General features: G+C 39.0%; 1 pseudogene; it reads left to right on the plus strand.

The window, feature by feature from the left end:
* Window positions 1–14,795, plus strand: part of LOC124994998 (polyadenylate-binding protein 2-like) — a 28,899-nt pseudogene extending 14,104 nt beyond the window's left edge.
* The last annotated feature ends 636 nt before the right edge of the window (window positions 14,796–15,431 follow it).

Consider the following 15,431-nt stretch of genomic DNA (forward strand, 5'->3'; position numbering starts at 1 on the left):
GCACATAATTATTATTCTTTTACAACATTACTTTTAATGCCAGATTTTTGTCATATAGTTCATTTATCCAAAACCCTATGTTGCACATTTGGATTATTTTTACTACTTTAATAACAAGGTTATTAAAGATATTCATACAAATATATCTTTATACAAAGATTATCTTCCATAAATCCCTTAAACTACAATCGCTAGATGGATGACATAAATTCTAAGATTTTTAAATAATTTATTGAATCACAATCCTGACAGATACTACCAATTCTAATATAAGAGCTTAAGTTAATTTAGAATAATAAGGCCATTACCTATAAAATAAACAAGTCATGAGACTAATTTTCAAAGTCTGTACTGACTGCAATTTGTAGCTTTGTAACTCAGTCCACTATGACAAAATCAAATTCTATATTAAATGGAAACTGGGCCATCTTTTATTGTAATGCCATTTCCAACTGAACATTGACTTTAACAATAGATAATTTTTATTAATCTTCCTGGCCAAATAGACATATTTATTAAGTCATTTCTTATGGTTTAAATATTTGTACAATGCTAGACCATTGTCTACAATTTAAGGTTCACAATGCTCCAATTTATAGCAATCTTTTTCTACACTTAAAAAAATAAATAAAAAGGGGGAAACAGATCCCTATGTAAGCCTACTTAATTTCAAAAAACATTATCTAAAAATTATGATAGTAGGAGTTTCACCACTGCTGAGTGACACATACAGCAGTAAAATGCATAACTTTTCACAATAAGGAGATCTTAAGTCTCCAACCACGATATTTAAATGCTAGCTCTGTTGCGCTTTCAGGTAAGGGAAATATATGGGAGACCTATTGGGCCCATTTCCCAGATCCACCTTTAATACATACAACGATGTGGACTAGAGAATCAATCCCAATATTTACTGATGATGTTCATATGATGGGAAGTTTTACAGATATTCATATTACACCAATCCACGTGACTGAATTTAACTATACTGACTGCAATGGAAACTTATCATGCCGGTCGCATGATAGAATCTGACTGTATAGATGTAACCTTTAAGAAAAAGACAACATAAGGAATACACCTAGACCAGACAATTATATTGGTCCTTGGAACTTAGGATTATATGTTCAGCAGTTATTAGAATGGGACTTTCTCATATAAAGCCAGTCATTTCTATGAAATAGCCACCAATATCTTTCTGTCTTAATTTTTTATGATAGAATTTGATACTTTCCCTAAATGGAAAAAATATACAAATATCTTCCCAATGCTTTATATGATCTCTAAAGGTGGTGGATATATTTTTGGATTGACCTTAAGAAATTGATGAAAGACAGTTATATCAAAATATTTTCCTCTAAAAGATTCAAAGCCAGAAAGACCTAATGTGGCAACATTGTCACTAAATGTTTCACTTTTTCTTCTTGAAAAGAATCTACAAAGAACCATTTTTAATCTAAGTTTTTAATGCTTTGAAAGATCTAAGGAACTAGGTAAATATTTGAGTTGTTTAAAACTATTTTCAGAATATAAAAATAAGATTAGATATACAATATTCTGATTTTTGAAACTACATGTAACTTGGACTATTCCCTATTGTTTGGATGTTACTTTGCACTACTGGTAACCATGTAATAAAGACCAAATTAGTATTTAACAATCAGATTGATATTACATTAGAAAGATGAATAATTTACATTTATATTCTAACGGTTATTTCTTGGATGATAATTTGGCTCATATATATTTTAATGTCTTCTTCTAGGTTTCTATATTCCCACATTCATTATATCTGGGGGCATGGTTCCTTCAGTTAAGATACTATGGCCTTTGAAAGTTAAGTATTAATAGAATGATTGGTTCCCTGTATTCTTCTGGAATATTCCCCCTAAGAGAAAGGCTCCACCCTATCCTGTCCATCACAGAAGAGGCTCCTCCCACTCCTTGCCCCTTTACCTGCATATCATAAATAAAAGAGAGTTGGGTCAGTTGTTGTAAGAGGCCAGAGCTGGTATGGCCAGACCCGTCATGCCCCTCTCATTTAAAAAGAATATTAGCACTTTTGTGTTTATTGAGTAAATAAGGTTTTGGGTAACTGAGCGATATACAGTCAATAACATTGTCCTGCAGTTAACCCTTTTCTCAACCAAGTGGGACATGGCAGAGTGGTCCCGCACACAAAGTTGTCCTCTACTTTTGTTTCCTATCATTAGTAAAAACTGAATCAGTTTTAGTACAAGTGATTTAGAGGTAGCCAGTGTACAATGTAATTTTTCATAGAATTTCATATTTAATATGGTCTAGGAAAATGTGAATTTGAATGACTGTATTACTTCACAGTATGCATATTTTGAGAAATATTTGAAAATTAAATTTTCTTTCAGCAGTGGCATTATTCGTTTTACAGCTAAACTGGGATAACTGTGTTTATTTCCAGGGATGCCAAAAGTCTGGTACTTACTTTTGGCCAAGATAAAAATGACTGCAATAATTAATGATTTATATTGTACTGTTTAAATTTAGTAAGTCTAAAGATGACACTCGGTGTCAGCTTGTCGATTGATGACTTACACCAGGTGTCACTGGTTAAATAGCCTGACTTGCTTACAATGATCAGTGAGGCATAAAATACCCTGCTACAGACAATCTCTTCTACTGTCCTGAAACCAAGACCTTTAGAAATATACTGAAGGTGTGTCCTAAGAAGAAATTGGGAAAACTGCAGCTGGAAGTCTCTTCTAACCTGACACTTGCCAGTCCTTTTTTCACCTATAGAGCAGTAAATCTTTATTAAACTCTCCTTTAACATTCTTCTGTGGCATCTTAAGGGTCTTTATGATGATCTCATTATATGTATTCATTGCAGGTAGCTATTATAAATATTTCTCAGTATTCATTGTCTCCTCTTTAAAGTCATTTTTATCTCCCAGGAGAAACATGTCTTCCTTTGTGTACAGATTTACCTATGCATATCTCTATTTCAACACTGCTACATTTTTCTGTGATGGATGTTCACCTGTTTTCCTTGTTACATGAAAAATAAATGAGGAGCACACAATAAGATTATTTACTTATTCCTGCACATGTTACAAATTTTAAAATCAATTTTATTTGACTTTTTTATTTGTTTGCTTAAAGACAGAACATGCACCATCAACCAATGAATGTCAATATATTTCTCTGTTCAGAATTCAAACTTTTTTGTCCCTCATGTTATAATCACTTAACCTATTTCTTTTCTGAAGATTAGACATATCTTGTGATCACAAATTCAATATGAGAATAAATATGTACGATTATATATTCTTATATATTATATTATTGTTATATGTATATTTAGATCATGTACAAAGTTCATAAAAAGAACTTTTTGTGAATTATAAAAGGCAAAAAATAAGAAAAAAAAACAAAGTTTGCTATGTAAGTCTTCTGAAGGCTGAAGGTTGCCTATGATCTTAAGTGTTAAGGGTGGGACAAGATGGAGAGCAAGAGGGGGTAAGAATAAACTGAACATCTCTAGCAATTAAAGAAATGCAAATTAAAACTACACTGAGATTCCATCTCAGTCCAGTCAGAATGGCAATTATCAAGAATTCAAGTAACAATACTTGTTGGTGAGAATGTGGAGGAAAAGGAACACTCATACATTGCTGGTGGGACTGCATATTGGTGCAACTGCTATGGAAAGCAATATGGAGATTCCTCAGAAAACTTGGAATGGACCCACCATTTGACCCAGTTATTCATTCCTTTGTATGTACCCAAAGGACTTAAAATCAGCATAGTATGGTAATGCAGTCACATCAGTGTTTATAGCAGTTCAAGTCATAATAGCTAGACTATGAAATCTACCTAGGTGTTCTTTAACAGAGGAATGATATATATCATTCACACACACACACACACACACACACACACGCATATATATATACATGTGTGTATATATATATATATATATATATATATATATACACACACACACACACAATGGAATACTACTTAGACATTAAAAAAATGAAATTGTGGTAGTTGCCAGTAAATGGATGGAAATGGAGAACATCATGCTAAGTGAAATAAGCCAATCCCAATAACCAAAGGTCAAATGTTTTCTCTGATATGTGGATGCTAACTTCACAATAAGGTGGGGGTGGTTTTTAAGGAAGAATAGAAGTACTTTGGATTAAAAAGAGGGAAATAAAGGGAAAGGAGGAGGAATCAGACATTACTTTCCTACGTGCATATGTGATTATACAACTAATGTAATTCTGTATCATGCACAACCAGAGGAATGAGAAGTTATACTCCATATATGTATAATATGTCAAAATACATTCTACTGTCATGACTAATTATAACAAAAACATTTAAGAAACAATAAATCAAAGAACATTGGATGTACTCATCAGTGGAATGAATTAAGACTCTTCAAATAAAGCTGAAAAATTGTCATAGGTAATCCAATCATGCACTTTATTTAATTTCTTGTACATATGTAGGTTTTGTTTAAAAACAGAACTGATTTTATATTCTAAATTCTTTTTTTGTCTGTCCCGAAACATACTGCAATCAGTTAAGGGGGAAAAAAATTTCCTAAAGAGCAAAAATACAAACTCTGGAACTCTCAGTTACTCCCACTGGAGAATTTCAAGAAAACTGTATTAATGAAATATAATAAAATTTCTATTGGAATTCTTAACTTGATCCTAATCTGTGGGTATGTGCTTTGATGTATGAGTAATGTTATTTTTCTTACACTCGTTCTTGTGGTGGAATAGATATTAGTCATATATACCAAGATTTCAAACTTCTATTTTTAGTCACTAAGTGCACCACCACAAACTTCTGTTATTTTATTAAACAGTCTGTCCAAACCAATGTTCTTTAATAAAATCTTCCTTTCTTCCCTCCTTCCATCCCTTCCTTCCTTCCCTCCCTCCCTTCCTTCCTTTCTTTCTTTTAGCTACCATCTATCTACCAATCATTCTAGCTATATCCAAAAGAAAGAGACAAAAACACAACAAAACCATATCTCCCTTGGTCAGAATCTTTTACCATCCAACCTGGATGCTGTACAGTCCTTAGCAGACATGCTTCAAGTTCAAATATAAATAATTTTCACTACCTTAAAATTTGTGGTTTTGTTTCTTAAAAGTCAAGAAAGAAAGTTGTTGATTTTCAGCAATTGTACATATGACTGGGGTATTTGTAACACTAGGGCATGAAAATGTAGTATTACAAGTTAGTTTTTTTTTTAATGTGTTTTTGTTTGTTGCTTTTGTTTTGTTTTGTGGGTACCAGGATTGAACTCAGGGGCACTCAACTGCTAAGGCACATCCCCAGTCCTATTTTGTATTTTATTTAGAGACAGTGTCTCACTTTGTGGTTTGTGGTTGCTGAGGCTGGCTTCGAACTTAAGATGCTCCTGTCTCAGCCTCCTGGACCACTGGGATTACAGGCCTATGCCAACGCATGGAGCCTTTTTGTTGCTTTTTGACAATTTCTAGATTGGTTTACACAGAAAAAAAATGTGAGCAAGTGTACAGTGTTTTATACATCACTTGATGCCGTCTAGCGGAGTCAATTTGGTGCGGGAGACAAATGAGTAATGAGGCTCTTGAATTCGGAACGGTTTATTGTAGATTCAGGAAACCCAGGGACCCTGGCACTCCAGGAGAGCCGGCTTATATCCCCTCCAGGAGGTGAAGGGTAGGGCTAACGCCAATTATGTGAAGATTAGGCGAGGAGCTAGCTGTCAATCACAGTAAAGGTCAAAACAGCAGGCACGATCAGGAGCACTTGGGAACACCTGTGCATGTGTTGTGTGCATGGACTTAATTGAATACAGCCAATGACCAATCACCTGGGTGTGCTTATGCTAACTGACTTCCTCACCGACCCATGTGATCAAAACAACTTCTGGCTGGCTGCCAGGCGCCATCTTGGCGTAGTCCGTATGGCCCCCAGCAATCACTCATCATTCTAGACAAGATAGATGTGGTCACACTTTCATAAGTAATTATGTCTTATAAAATAATTAGTGAAAATTTACTAATGAATATTCTGGAGTTCTTTTGTCTAGCATATGGGAAATATGAATCTTCATAACTACTTAATGTTGTACCCCAAATCCCTTCCAGATAGTTGACAGATAGAATTTTGAACAGTAATCAAATCAATACTTATTAGGTAACATTATTAGAAAGTCTTCATAATATTTGAAATATCTGATGAAAAATGTTACTAAAGTGTAATTGAAAAAAAAATCAATAACATAAGCTGATAAAAAGGAAATAAACAATTTAAAAATATCAAAAAACTTAATCCAAATCACCAATAAGTCTTGGAAAAGAATTTCATGTCTCTTAAAATTTAAAATTAAAACCATAATTAGGTGCCAATGAACAAAAATCAGAATGGTTAAAAAAAAATCTGAGTGTTACAAATGAAATGGAGCAATTGGAACTACAGTAGACTACTGGTCTAAGTGTGAACTGCCACAAATATTTTGGCCAACTATTCTTAATTATGAGCTATAGTTAAATATGTACATGTTCTTTGACCACTAAGGTATGTATTACTAAGTGCATAACCAAGGGAATGTATATGTATGTTCAGAATAGCAATAAGAATAATATTCATACCAACATCATTCATGATAACCTTCCATTAGAAATGAACAAACTAACCGTCAGTGTTATGATAGATAAATAATTATGGTTTATTCATACTGTATACATGCAGTATCATGTAAAAATAAATATGCACACACAACATAGGTTAATATTGCAAGCATAAAATTGAGCAAAAAACTATAGGAAGAAATATATAACATATTAACACACATAAAAATATGAGGCAAAAATATGGTTTTAAAGTCAAGCTTGTGAGTCTGAGCGGCGGTGGTGGTGGCAGCAGCAGCAGCAGGGTCTGCGGGGCCAGAGGGATTCAGGCCAGGCGGTGCCGCCTACTTGTACCCAGGGCCGGTGGGGAGGCCGGGGAGGGGGCTCTGGGGGGTGCAGAGGTCTAGGGAACGGCCTGGAGTCTGAGGAGCTGGAGCCTGGGGAGCTGGAGCCTGGGGAGCTGGAGCTTGGGGAGCTGCTGCTGGAGCCCCAGCTGAGCCCCAAGAGCAGCCGCCAGCCCGCACCTCCGCCCTCCCCAGAGGAGCTCCGGGTGAGCCTGGTTTGGGAGCCCCGGCAGCCAGGAGCCAGGAAGAACCGGGACTGGTAAGGGTGACCCGGGAAGGCGCCACCGAGGACCCGGAGCTTGAAGCTATCAAAGCTGTAGTCAGGGAGATGGAAGAAGAAGCCGAGAAGCTAAAGGAGCCACAGAAGGAGGTGGAAAAGCAGATGAGTGAGTCCACCTCCTGGCAGTGCTGGCCGTGATCATGTCTACTGAAGAGAAGGGGAGGCCGACGCCCGTCCACCTCTGCTGGCCATGGGGACTGTGGTGCAACAGCAGAAGAGCTGGACGCTCACTTTCAGGGCTGCCGTTCAGTCGATCGTGTTACCATGCTCCGTGACAAATGTAGGGGCTGTTGAGAGCAGGGTGGTATCTGTGCTGCTAACTGTCTCAAGGACAAACAGGACTGCTGGGCCCCTGTGCTTACCAAGGTTGTTAAGAGATATTTGTCCAAGGAATGTGCGGTTGCCTGGAGACCTTATCCATCAAGGACGAGAGCAGGGCCTAGCCCCAACTCAGCTCCTGAATAGTTCACCCCTTCCCTCCTCCCTTCTTCCTCTAGGACCGTCCAGTTCTGGCCGGACCCAATGAAAATCAAATAGATTGACCGGACCCAACCAGGGGAGGTTTAGCTGTTCGAATGTTAGCCAATTAGAAGAACACTGTAAAACTGCTTGCTTTTCCTTATAAAAACCCTGCTGACGAGGGCTCGGGGCCTCTCCTAGCGTCGTTGATTAAGGACGCAGAGGACCGGGTTCGAACTCGCTAATAAATGACTCTTTGCTGCTTGCATTGATCGTGGTCTCTGGTGGTCCTTGTGGGGTCTCAAGCCTTTGGGCACAACATATGGGGGCTCGTCCGGGATCCCCAAGCCCACCCAGACACCTGATCATAGAGTCATAAGTGACATCTTCCACCGGTGAGTAAGGCATTGCCGTGTGTTTTCTGGTCTGAATTGCCTGCAGGCTCTGGTTCTGGGCTGGCACAGTCCTGGCGGACGCGCTATAGGACCCCAGCAGGGTCTCGGGAGACGTCCCCTCGACCCATCTGGTGACATTTGTCACATCTGAGCAGCGGGTGCTGCATTCTGGCGATTCGTCGCATCTGGTGACATTATTGTCACATCTGAGCAGCGGGTGCTGCATTCTGGCGATTCGTCGCATCTGGTGACATTATTGTCACATCTGAGCAGCGGGTGCTGCATTCTGGAGATTCGTCGCATCTGGTGACATTATTGTCACATCTGAGCAGCGGGTGCTGCATTCTGGCGATTCGTCGCATCTGGTGACATTATTGTCACATCTGAGCAGTGGGTGCTGCATTCTGGCGATTCGTCGCATCTGGTAACATTCTTGTCACTTCTGAGCAGCTTGTGCTGCACTCTGAGCAGTTTGTGCTGCATTCTGGGTGAATTTGTCACTTCTGAGCAGCTTGTGCTGCACTCTGAGCAGTTTGTGCTGCATTCTGGGTGAATTTGTCACTTCTGAGCAGTTTGTGCTGCACTCTGAGCAGTTTGTGCTGCATTCTGGGTGAATTTGTCACTTCTGAGCAGCGTCTGCGCTGCTTCTGAGCAGCTTCAGTATTGCATTCGGACGACTGGCCGCATCTGGTTAACTCTTTGTCCCATTTGGGCTTTGTGTGGCACCTGGGAAACTACAAAATACCAGCTAGCCAATTTTTGATTTAGCATGCTATGTGTCTGTCTGTTTGTGTATTGTACTATATGGTCTTTACTCTTGCCTTCTATTAAATTCTTCATTGTGTTAATCCAATCTTAGGCTTAGGGATACTCATTGCAGGGTACTTTGCAGTCCTTCTCCTTGTTCCTGAGAGATTTATTTACTCCAATCCCCCTAGGCAGAGAGCTCAGCAGCTCCATTCCTCAAAAGTAGTAAGAAATAATGTTTTGTGATTTTCTGCATTCAAACCTAACCTGATTTCTCAACCAGAAAAAAAAAAAGGGTTAAAAGAGTCCTGGGTGATCCTCCCTCCCCCCTGCCTGGCCTTGCTGAAGCCTGCATTGGAATGTAGGCTGCAGCAGTCTCAGCGGGAAAGGGTGGTAACCTGAAGATAAGAGAAAGAAAACAAAAGGGTGTCTGTTTTAAACTTCTGGGTTGCTACACAGAACTAATTCATTTTCCAGGATTCTTGTTTTGTTTTGTTTTTCTTTAATGCTGTATTTTTGAGCTCATAATTTTGATCTTGCATACCTAGGTTAATGATTTTTTTTTGATCAGTTCTATTTTTTATTCAACTAGAGTTTTTGAACATCTGTTACATTGCAATGGAGATAAAGTTACAAGGTCTTATCAAAACTGAGCGCTCCTAAAATTAAAATTTAAAAATGGATCCAAATACTTTTAATTCACGTGATTTAAAGGTTCAATTCAAATTGGGTAAACTAATAAAAGTAAAATGTCTTTGAAAATAACTCATAAGTCTCTAGGTGGTCAAACTAATGGAATGTTGATGTTAAACAATGTCTAATATCAATTGTTTCTAGGACTTTTCTTCAACAGGAAAAAGACAGCAAATACTGTTCAGGACACCTGCCTGCTTTCTTGGTTTTTACAAAATAAATGAATTAGAGTTAACATGTATGGGATTACTCAAATGTGTTTGTTGGTGACATCTGATTAATTTGCAAAATTAAAATGCTCATTGTTAAATAACATCAAGTACTCTTAACCCCTCAAATTCCATGGGGCATCATACTTAAACATTATTGGTGTTTTCATAGGTTGGTAAATTAAAAAGAGTTTAAAATTGCTTTGTGTCATTACTAAAAACAAGGTTATTAAGAGTTATGTTCTAACAGATAAAACCTCAACTCGGAGAGTGAGTGTTCCATCTGCTCCCTTACCACTTCCCCCTGCTCCCCCTCCAGTTCTGCAAAGCTCCAAGGAGCTCTTAGACTTGGATTTAGAGCTACCATCTCCCCTTTCACTGTGTTTCAGTTAGAGTTGTTTCAGAATGTGAACAGAAAGGGGTCAACAGGTAGGGAAGAGAGAATAAAAGGTTCTGGGTTTGGAAATATATTTAATAAAAAGGAAAAGAAAATGTTTCTGGGTAAGAAAGTGCCTGTGTGATGGAATACATGAGGGTCTAAGTAAGTGCTAAGAAAGTCTGTGTGTAAGTAAAGGGCAAGTTTCAACAAGTCTGTGTGTAACTAAGTTGGTTGTGTGTATGTGAGACAGCTAAAGCTATTTAAGGTTTTTCCTAAGGTGAAATACTAATGTTCTGATATAAGCCAAAGTTTAAAATATATGGTAAAATAACAAGGATTTCTTAGAAACACTAATTTACTCTTAACTTTGTGTCTATTAAGTTTTATTTTTTAAAACAATTAGTCTTAAAAATTGGGGTTTATACAATTATGGTTAAACAACTGTTAAGAGTATTGTACTATGTTACAGAGTCTAAATTTTTCTTTAAAAACTGAATTTAGTAAGATTAAAGTGTTAAGGTAACTGTGAAATGGTCACTCCTTGTATATTAAATGTATTCATATTTTCCAGGTATACAAGTTTTTAAAGCAGGAAATTTGTCAAGCTGCTATTCTCCAGAATAAACTTGTCTGTACTGGTAATATTAAACTTAAAGAGTAAATTTTATTGGGGATTTATTTCTATCATTTAATGTTCTATTATGGGACATATTATCAGTAAGGTATATGTAAAATTGGTTACTTATTTCACTGAGATAAAAATTTAAATGTAAATGTATATCTAAGAGTTAGTGACAGCCTGACTTGTTTAAAGGTTCATATTGTAGAAGGTGAAAGCATTTTGCTACACAAAAGAAAAGTTAAAAGCTCTCTTAGCCTTTCTTTGATTGATTCCTGTTCTGGATATAATGTTAGACTGTGTTAACTAATATTCATAGGGACTCAGAAATCAATATATGTAAACTTCTTAAAATGACATTTAAGAAAGAGTATAATGCTCAATAGCAAAAATGGGACAACAATGACTGAGATTGGGGTCCCTGACTTCATGACTGTAGCATGCCTGGTGCCTGGGAGTGTTCCTGTGTAGGAGCACAAGATGCCTAACTGCTGTGGCAGTAGCCTCCCTGGGGAGGCTCTGTACAGGAGTCCTATCAGCTCTTACATTGATATCAGGCACACAGCTCTTGGGCAGAAAGAAATTGTTTTGCTAGATAACCAGTGTTTCATCAGTTCCCTTCTCTAGTTCCTGCCCACCTTACAGTAACTTTGGACAGTGGACTTCTTTGAGAGCTACACAGAGATCCTAACATTGCACTTTGCAGTTGTGGGAAAAAGTTGCATAGATGGTCTAGTCTCTGTAACTCTCCTAAAAACAAAGAATAATGCTTACATAGTCTCTAAAATAATAAGACATGTATAAAGATTGCTAACATAACTCTTTAGGTCTACATTTCCATCAGAGAATAGAGCTCCATCTGATCTCAGCTTAATCTTCAAAATCTGTGTTTATAAACCTTTATTTTCTAATACTCCTTTGACCCTCACTGAACTTGAAAATTTGGTCATGCTGGTCATGGCAAAAGGGGCAAAAATTAGTTGTAGGATTAGAACACTTAAGATCTATAAAGAGTCACGCCTTACCTGAGATAAGGCTCTGCCTCCCACCTTACTGCATGTTAGAGTGACTCCAAAATAAGTCAGACTTCAGCTTATTTAAAGTTATAATCAAAAGATTGGTTTTTTGTTGTAAAATTACTATGATCTCAAATAGAAAATATAATGTGGTTCTCAGTCAAAATTCAAGATAGCTATTATATAAGCAGAATATATTTTTACTCTTGCTAATTTCATTTTGTAAAACTGTTACCTGTTAATGTTTTGCAGAAGTAGCTGCTTCAAGAACACGCAACCTAGGTAACTTGTGATAATAAGCCATCACCTAACAGATAGTGGTAACAGATGCCAGAACAGATAGTGGTAACTTACAGAACTAATGCAGACTCCAGTTAGATAAAAGGGTAAATAACTGTAAAGTTATGGACATTAAAGTTAAAGCCCAGTACTCTTACTTTATGACTGGTGAAACTGGCTTGCTGGATGATTAAGATCAAACTTAGAAATTGGAATTAAATACAGAAGGCAAGATAGGCCAGTATTTGGATCTTTTGTCCTCAGTCAGCCTGAACCCACGAACAAGAGAACTTCTCTAAGGAGCTTTGCAACTCTGTGTCACACAACCTCTTGATCAAGGAGATTGATGAGACTAGAGGATGAAAATCGCTCAGTGCATCTGCTGCAGAGGAGGGTCATGGAAAAAAGGAAGACACCCCTAATGCTTTCAAGGAAAGCCACCTCATCGACAAGACCCTGCCTAACCAATGGCACTAATGGAGCTAAGAAGCTGCTCTTAAGTTCTCTATGAGTGGCCCCTGTGGAAACTCAGCTGACTCTTTAACAAGACAGGAACCAGGTCAACTTGACCAGCTTGGTCTTGGACACCCAGCAAAACAGTTAAAACCAAAATATAACCATTCTTGGGCATTTAAGAGAAATAACAGTTAAATGTAACTTAAGATGTACACTTGTGTTAACCCACTAAAATTAAGAGTGGAAGCTACAAAAGAAAGATTCTTCAGCAAATGTACCTGATAACTATCAAGAGAAACTGCCAGAGTCAGAAGATTTTAGTCAGTTTAAGGCCTACAGACCTTCCTAAGCTATACAGGTAGACTTGATCTATGTTTGCTCGTATGATTACCTAGCCCTAAGTAACAGAAGTATAGAGATCTCTACTAAACACAGGTTATACCAATAAAGGGATATTTTACAAAAATCAGATGACATTAAGTAGCTTAACTATATTTTCTGGGGACCTCAATGACATTAAGAGTTAAATATTGTGTTTACATTCCTGATAACTTGTACAATGTTAAAGTCCCCAAATAAAGGCCTTGTCCTCTCCAGCCTTTGCTAGGCCTAGTTATGGGAACAATTTCTCAGTTCTTCCACCTCCTGGTGAGAGATTGACTTCTGTCATTTTCATGATACTCAGTGGCAAGTTTCAGATGCTGCAACATTTACTTTGTACTAATCTCATTTCAGTACTCATGTCTTTTTGTTCTTCTATCATAGAAGCACCCACCCCCAGATGAGTTTACAGCCTGCTCTTCCCCAACCAGACTTCTACCTTGGACCCCTCAGTTGACCCGATTTTAAAAAGGGAACTCCAAACTGCTTGCCCCACGCTGCCCACTTCCAGCTCGAAGAAGTCAGATTGGTCATCGCCCATTTTCCCTACAGCAGTGAAGGAGTTCCTAGTATTAGAGGGGCAAATGAAGTCAGAATAAGGACAGGTAGTTAGTGTAGAAATAGGGAATCGGGTCAATCTGAGGAAATGAAGCCATGAAGCCATCTGCCTTTGGAAGTTGGAGACTGCCCCTGGAAGAATAAAATGTCAAGGATCTCCGGAGCTCATTAATTACCAAATTTACCTGACTTTAAAGACTGTAAGCAAGGAGGTCTATGTGCAGCTCTGGGAGAAAAATGTTGGTTTTATGCTAATCATTCTGGAGTAGTGAGGGAATCCATGGCAAAAGTCAGAGAAGGACTAACAAACAGAAAGAAAGAATGGGAAGCTAGTCAGAACTGGTTTGAATCCTGGTTCAATTTTTCCCCTTGGTTAACTACTCTGGTGTCCACTACAGTGGGACCCCTAATATTGTTGTTACTAGCTTTAACTATAGGACCTTGTATAATCAATAAGTTAATTGCTTTTGTTAAAGATAAAATAAATACAGTACAGCTAATGGTGCTAAAGGCCCAATATCAGCCCATTAAGCAGCAAGAATTAGAACAGTAGAGACCCAAGATTGGCTCTCTAAATGTTCTTGGAAAGGGGGGATGTTGAGAGCAGGATGGTATCTGTGCTGCTAACTGTCTCAAGGACAAACAGGACTGCTGGGCCCCTGTGCTTACCAAGGTTGTTAAGAGATATTTGTCCGAGGAATGTGCAGTTGCCTGGAGACCTTATCCGTCAAGGACGAGAGCAGGGCCTAGCCCGGACTCAGCTCCTGAATAGTTCACCTGTTCCCTCCCCCCTTCTTCCTCTAGGACCGTCCAGTTCTGGCCGGACCCAATGAAAATCAAATAGATTGACCGGACCCAACCAGGGGAGGTTTAGCTGTTCGAATGTTAGCCAATTAGAAGAACACTGTAAAACTGCTTGCTTTTCCTTATAAAAACCCTGCTGACGAGGGCTCGGGGCCTCTCCTAGCGTCGTTGATTAAGGACGCAGAGGACCGGGTTCGAACTCGCTAATAAATGACTCTTTGCTGCTTGCATTGATCGTGGTCTCTGGTGGTCCTTGTGGGGTCTCAAGCCTTTGGGCACAACAGGGGCCACCCCAAAGGGCTTGCATAGAGAGTTCTCAAGGAGTCAGCGAGGACTTCCCTGGCCCCAGATGAGTCCTTACCTAGAGGAGGACAAATCGAGGCGATTCCAAAAGGAACCAACTGACCAGGCGTCAGCACAACAGCCCGGGGTTGCCCGCTGCAGTGCCCAGACTACCAACTGGAGCAGTTCCCGCTCTCCATTCTACAGTGGCTCTGCAGCAGGCCTGGCCTACAGGGGCCGGGCTAGAGCGACGTCACAGTATTCCCCTTACTGAAAAAATGGGTATTAGGAGGAGAGAGAGCAAAAAAAGGGGAAGGAATGGGGAGAAAGAATTAAAAAAGAAAAAGAAGGAAAAGATGACCTTGATGGAAAAAAAAAAAATTAAAAAAAAAAAAAAAAGATGTACTGTGGAAGAGGGGTAAATCCCATAACTTAACTGCTGAGGAGGAACCTGCTTTGGGGAGTAGGGGAAGGCCCAGGATGTGGGGCAGGGGGTTGCTCATTCACTCTGGAAACACGCCGTGGATATTTCTCAATTGTGCAGGCTTCTCCCCATATTTCCCTGCCCCACTCACTCCCTTGGGGGGCTGCTCAAGGGTGGGCGGGCATGGGTGGTAGGAGGGTTTTTTAACCCGTGCTCTAAAAGGACACCAAACTGTTCTGCTTGTTACCTTCCCTCCATCTTCTCCCTGCCCTTCACAATCCCTTCCTACAGGTCTACCACCCACCCCACCCTCTTTCTGGCTCCCTGCCCCTCCAGATTGCCTGGTGATCTATTTTGTTTCCTTTTGTGTTTCTTTTTCTGTTTTGAGTGTCTTTCTTTGCAGTTTTCTGTGGCCAGAAGATCTCCATTCTGCTTCAGAGGCTCCAGTGTAAATTCCCCTTCCCCCTGGGGGAAATGCACTACCTT

The sequence above is a fragment of the Sciurus carolinensis genome, chromosome 1 (assembly GCF_902686445.1).
Source record: "Sciurus carolinensis chromosome 1, mSciCar1.2, whole genome shotgun sequence".
In the NCBI taxonomy this organism is placed as follows: Eukaryota; Metazoa; Chordata; class Mammalia; order Rodentia; family Sciuridae; genus Sciurus; species Sciurus carolinensis.